We start from the raw sequence: 6,796 nt of genomic DNA, 5'->3' as shown, positions 1-6,796 counted from the left end.
AGAACCCAGGAAACTCCAGGGACTTGTTCTCCAGACCCTTCACCACCTTGGTTTCCCTTTCTGAACTCACTCCAGCCCCTCAATGTCCTTCTTGTAGGGAGAGGCCCAGAACTGACCCCAGCACTCGAGGTGCAGCCTCACCAGTGCCCAGTACAGGGGCACCACCACTTCCCTGCTCCCCACACTATTCCCGATGCCAGCCAGGATTCCATTGCCCTTCCTGGCCACCTGGGCACACTGCTCCTCCCCCTCCCTGGGGGAGGTTTAGGTTGGAAATTAGAAAGAATTTCTTTCTGGAGAGGGCGATCAGACCTTGGAATGGGCTGCCCAGGGAAGTAGTGGATTCTCCGTGTCTGGAGATATTTAAAAGGAGATTGGATGTGCCACTGAGTGCCATGGGCTGGGAACTGCAACGGTGGTTCAAGGGTTGGACTCGATGATCTCGGAGGTCCCTTCCAACCCAGTTGATTCTATGATTCACCCCCCTGGTGACCAACACCCCCAGGTCCTTTTCTGCCTGGCTGCTTTCCAGCCACTCCTCCCCAAGGCTGAGGTTGTTGTGGCCCAGCACTTGGCCATGTTAAACCTCCTGTCAGTGCCCTTGCCCGTGTCCCATCCTGCCCAGGTCCCTCTGCAGAGCTTTCCCACCCTCAGGGACATCAGCACTCCCAGCCAGCCTGGTGCCAGCTGCAGACTCACTCAGGAAGCCCTCAACCCCCTCATCCAGATCATTGAACAGGACCAGTCCCAAAACTGAGCCCTGGGGAGCACCACTGGATTAAAACCACCATCTGGATTTCATTCCATTGGTTACAACTCTCTGGGATGGTGTCAGAGGCTTTATTAAGGTCCAGACAGACCCCATCAGCTGAGGCAGGGGGCAGCAGCCAAACTGGGGCCAGCTCTGGGGCTTGGGCAGCTCCATCCCTTCCAGAGATCCCCAGGGACACAGAGGGGGCTGGGCTGGAGACCCCCTTGGGCAGCTCCCATCCCCTTCCCATCCCAATGGGGATGCAGAGGCTGCAGGATTCCCATGGGTTGGGGCTCAGGTTGTCACCTGGACACTATCAGCTGATAAGACGAAGGTGTCCTGACAACAGGAGAAGGTCCAAGCACGGCAGCCAGGACAGCAGTGGCTCAGGTTTGCCCAGGTAATTTGGGTCAGGGACACTGGTGACAGCACTCAGTGACATTCCTGCAGCGTGGCACTTTGCCTGGCAGGTGTGAGGTGGGGCTGGGGGACTGGTGGGGCTCCCCCATTGCCTTTGGGGACAGGGGATGTGGTGGCTGGGGGGGGGGTGGAGGGGCACAGCCCTGCTCCAGTGCTGCCCTGCCTGCTGGGATCAGCTTCTTTTTCTCCAGGCCACTTGCATGTTAGATCCCTCAGGAGGTTTCACCCAGGAAGAAATTCTATAAATTATTGACACAGCATGCTGGATAAGAGGAAAAGATGCACAGTTAGCACTGCTCTGTGTGAAGAGCCCGGAACCCATCAGCCTGAGTGCTTTCTAAATGAATCCTTCTGCCTGGAATGGGAAACAGCAGGGAGCCTTTTCCAGGCAGTTGGCTCCTCGGGAGGACACTGCAGGATTCAGGGGTCAATTGCCAGCCTGCACTGCCCTCCCCAGACCTGCCAGAGCCTCCCAGGCTGTGCTTGGTTCTGCAGAGTGGGATAAAATGAACAGAACCAACCAAACCAAACCATTTTGTCTCCAAAGGACTCATGGAAGGGGCGAGCTCTAAGGAGGGCATCACAGAGGGGGGAGAGAGGGAGCTGCTGCTCCTGCTGCCCTGGGGAGCTGCAGATCAGGTCCCTCAGCCTCAGCTTGCTGTCCCCTCTGATATTGTTTGCTCACCCATTTTAAGTGATGCTGCCTGGCCAGGTACCTTGCAGCAGACACAATGCACATTGTTCTGCTGGTTAACATTAACCTTGTCTTGGTCCTTCCATCCAGTGCCAGGGGGCACACATCATTGTCTTGTTAAACATTAACTGAGAAAGCAGCTTGAAAACCATGGCTTGGCTTCATGGAAATCTTGAAGTGACACTTGATACCTAAATCTCCTTGTTCTCCAGTTTGCACATACTTCAAATATAGAATGCATCCAGATTTTATTGCTCTTATTACCCCTCCAACAGAAATTAGGTATTAATTTCTAGGTTCAGATATCTTTGTCCTGGAAATGATGCTGGGATGAAATGCCAGGCAACAAAATGAGCTCTTACAAAGAGAAGCAGCCATGTCCTGAGCTACAGCAACAGAAGCATGGCCAGCATGGTGAGGAGGTGGTTCTCCCCTTCTGTTCCACTCTTTTGACACCTGGATTGCTGTGTCCAGTTCTGGAGCCTCCAACACAGGAAGGACATGGAGCTCTTGGAACAAGTCCAGAAGATGCCATAAAGATGATTTGAGCAGCTCTGCTCTGGAGCCAGGCTGGGAGAGTTCATCCAGGAGAAGAGAAGGCTCTGAGGAGACCTTAGAGCACCTCCCAGCACCCAAAGAGGCTGCAGGAAACCTGGAGAGAGGGAATTTTGACAAGGGTCTGGAGTGATGGAACAAGGAGTAATGGTTTTAAAAAGAAAAGGGGAGATTTAGGTTAGACATTAGGAAGAAATTCTTTACTGTGAGGTTGGTGAGACCCTGTCCCAGGTTGCCCAGGGAGGTTGTGGCTGCCCCATCCCTGGCAGTGTTGAAGGTTGGATGGGGCTTGGAGCACCCTGGGCTGGGGGGAGGTGTCCCTGACCATGGCAGAGGGGCTGGATCTGGGTGATTTCTAAGCTCCCTTCCAACCAAACCCGTTCTATGATTCTGTGAAGACAATCCAGCTCTCCTCTGGGTTGAAAAGAGTCGTATCTCCTGGTGAGCAAGGCCATGTGTAGGGTACATTCACCCAGTTCCCATCAGGTGTGTCAGCACATCCCAGCAGGTAGTTGAGAGGCAGTGGGAGGAGGCAGAAGCATCCTGGGGGGGTTGCACATATGGAACTACTGGGTTTCCATCAAGCACCTGTGTGAGGGCCATGTGGCTGGTACTGAGTCACAGCCAGGGGCAGGAAACCAGTGAGATACACTACTGGGATGGCTGGAAATGGCTGCCCAAGGTCATGGAAGACAGACTGGCTTTTACACATAGAAAACCAGCTCCTTTGTCCCTTAATTTCTCCTGTACCTAATTTGACCTACCATTATTAGCACACGTGGGAAGAGAGGTGTGAATTCTGTTTGCTGGGAACCCTGTGCTGCCTGGAAACTGGTTTAGCAGCATTGATCTCCCCCAGCCCTCCCAATGCCTGGCAAACTCAGTGGCTCTATAATCTCAGCTTTTGTCTTTGGTGTTTATTTTTTTCTTTTTTTTTTTTCCATTCTGCTTGCCTGAAAGACACAAACCAGATGGAAGGATTTGACCTTGCAGAGGATGAATGAATGAAGAAGCTGGACTGCACAAGCTGCAGAGCTGCAGAGAAGAGCAGAGCCATGAGAAGGGAAGCAGCAGACTGCAAGCCCATTGCCCAGAGGACTCTCTGTGGCTGCTTGCCCCCATTCTTGCTTCCTTCTGCTTCTCTTTCCACACAGTCATTTGGTTCAACCTTTTGCAAAAGCCTTGTGAAACACCCCAGTGTCTTGCAAGATGTTTGTGTGAGACTCCAGGCTGCAGGCAGGGCAGGGCAGTGTTACTGGATATTGGTTTTGGCAGAGGTGTTTGCAGGACAGAAGGGACCAGGAAGATATCCTCATCCTTTCCTCTGGGGCAGTGCCAGTTGGAGAGGTTCTGCTCCATCCTCTCCCTCCCACCAGCCTGTGTGTCCATTCCTACTGCATGCCAGTTCCTCCAAGCAAAAATATTCGTTAGGACCTGGTGACAAGGACTGATGTAACACCTGCCCGTGAGGATCAAGTCTGTGGATCAGCACTCTGCATACTGAAATCCCCAGGCCTCCCTGGGACAAAGGTCTTTCTTGCCCTTAACCTCTTCTACCAGGAAGTTTTTCTGATTTGCTTGATAAAAATCAGCAGTTTCAAAGCTGAGGTCCCCAGTTTCTTTCTGGGACACAGGTGGCTTTACAATGAGGTGTTTGTCTGCCAGGAGCTGTGCCCGGGTGTCTGATCCAAATCAAATGAGAGCTGCCGGATCCAGGAGTGGTCGGTTGGGGCTGGTACTCCTGATGGCAAACCCTGGTTCTGAGAGCAGAAAAGCAGCACTGGCCCAGCCTGCAATAGCCAGGTGTGAAGTGGGGCCAGCCTGAGTCTCATCCTCCTGCCATGGTGCTGCTGAACACCTCTGATGCCCTTCACATCCTCCCAGCTACATAGGGTGAACCCAAGCCCTGTGCTCTGAGGGCTCCATGGCAAAGAAGTTGTGGTTCTTCATCCTTCCTTCCTTCCTTCCTTCCTTCCTTCCTTCCTTCCTTCCTTCCTTCCTTCCTTCCTTCCTTCCTTCCTTCCTTCCTTCCTTCCTTCCTTCCTTCCTTCCTTCCTTCCTTCCTTCCTTCCTTCCTTCCTTCCTTCCTTCCTTCCTTCCTTCCTTCCTTCCTTCCTTCCTTCCTTCCTTCCTTCCTTCCTTCCTTCCTTCCTTCCTTCCTTCCTCAGGGTGGGTTCTGCTGTGCCTCCTGCAGACTTACAAAACCCTCCAAGTGCTCCTTCTCTCAGCTGCTCTGCCTGGCAGGGAAATGGAGGATTCCTGGCAGCACCTCACTCCCTCCTTTCCTCTCCCCAAAGGGCTGAGAAGCACCACACGCTAGAGCAGTGCTCACTGGGCCTTGATTCCAGACAAGAGAATCCCAAAGATGAACTGTTCCTCTGCTTGCACACCCCAAGGCTCTGCATCCTTCCCAAGCTGCTGTCTGGTGCTGGGTTTCTCTGGAGATTTGGATCTCTGCACCCTATCATTCCAGATGATTTTGTTCTCTGCCTGATTCTTGCTCCCCAGGAGTAAGATCCATGCAGGAAGAGAGGAAGACTTGTATTTGGGTGTGTGAAATTAAAACATCACCAAGCTTATCAATAATGGAAACAAAGCAAGGCCTGAGGCTGAAGGACACCCATGTGAGGGTGCTGCTGCAGCTAGAGCCAGAGCTCTTCTGCTGGACAAGGGTCAGAGAGGCTTGGGATGTATCTCAAATGCTTGAATGCTCCCTACACTTCAGCTGGTAGAAGCAGAGCATTTTCTGTGCCTCAGTTGTCCTATCTGTAAGGAAAGGCTGAGCACAGACAACCTCTGAAAGTGGTGGATTTCAGCTCAGCATCATGCATAAATGAGATGAAAGAAACTCAAGGCTGGGTGCTGTTGAAAGGGCAGCATCATTTGTTTAGGAGAAAAGGTGCAGGGGAGCCACAGGACTGAATTCTAAAGGTGGATGTGATCCCTTTGATCTCCAGCTGATGTCCCAGAGGCTGTCACTGATGGGTGAGGGCAGGCACAGCCTTGTTGCTCCCCAGGGGATGCTTCAGCCCTTGGCTTCATTAGAGCTGATGAGGAAATGCCCATTACCTCCTTGACTGAGTGCTCTACAGCACCTAAGGTGGGGGGAACATTTCAGTTCTTCTGACTCTGCTCCAGAGGTCCTTAACCCATGGGAATCCAAGGCAGCAGCAGCAAGAAGCCAGCAGCAAGACATCATTCCTGGGCTGGCTGACTGCCATGGAGCAGGAGAGATTGATGGGGGCTTGGCAGGGCAGCTGTGGGCTGCAGAAATCTTACCTTGGTGTAGGTCACCAAGCCCTGGGTGGTTTCCTCCAGGAACCCTGAGCAATGCCAGAAAACCCTGAGCAACCCCAGTGAGCCTGGTTGGCTGCAGGAAGACAAGGAGAGCAGCAGCACTGCAAACCTGGCATGCAAAGAGGGCATGGGAATGGTCTGAAAAGGAGCTGTAGGCAGGAAGGCATGAAAATGGTGTGGAGAGCCAGGGAATTCACCTGCAGACACAGGGTTTGCAGAGCTGTCATATTTAGGGTACCCCCTGCCTGGATGCTGATGCTCTGCAGCCCATATGGGATGCTGGGAATCCAAGCAGCAAATGTCACAATGCCTGCAAAGAAGCATTGTCCCCAAGAGGTACTGTTTTAAGAGGGGCTTTACAGATGGCATAACCTGTTCTTACCATATCCCAGACCTCAGGGTAGGGCTGTGTGGATCTAACCCTTCAAAGGGCCAGGATTTTCATCTCCTGTTTCATTACACTGATGCTGGGCACTGAAGAGGCTGCAGGCAGAGCTCTGGTGTTTGGGCAATGACAGGGCTGCCCAGCACTGCTGTAACTAGGAGCTGTTCAGCTGAACTGGTGCAAAACAGCTTCAAAGTAATCATAAATCAACCCTGGACACTTGGGCAGACCCCTGCTTCTTCTTTGCATCGTGGGAGTGAGGAGTAGGGGCTGGATATGACCCACTCCCTGCTCCAAAGGCAGCCACCTGCATGGACAGGAGGCTGTGGAGTGCTTGGGATAGCCTGGATAAGCCAAGGAAAGACAGTTACTGCCACTGGAAAGGCTGTTGGGGTGATGAAGGATGGCATTTGTCCATGGGAATGGAATGCTCCAAGCCTGGTCAAGTCTGGGGAGAGGAGGTGGTGCAGGATGAGGCTGAGCACAGGAGGCTTCAGCTTGGGTTTTACCAGGGTCCTGCATGATGGCTGGAAATGGGGAAGAGGCGAGGTTTCACAGAGGTAATTATAATTATGTTTGCAGTTTGGTGAGTAAATAAACCACCACCCTTTATAGCTGCCCAGCTGTCGTATCCAGCAGCCCTTGGCTCCTGGGAGGTAGAACTAAGAGCTTTAAGGGAAGGCAGTAACACTGG

Source organism: Calypte anna, chromosome 13 (assembly GCF_003957555.1).
Source record: "Calypte anna isolate BGI_N300 chromosome 13, bCalAnn1_v1.p, whole genome shotgun sequence".
Classification (NCBI taxonomy): Eukaryota; Metazoa; Chordata; class Aves; order Apodiformes; family Trochilidae; genus Calypte; species Calypte anna.
Note: the sequence above shows the minus strand (reverse complement) of the source record.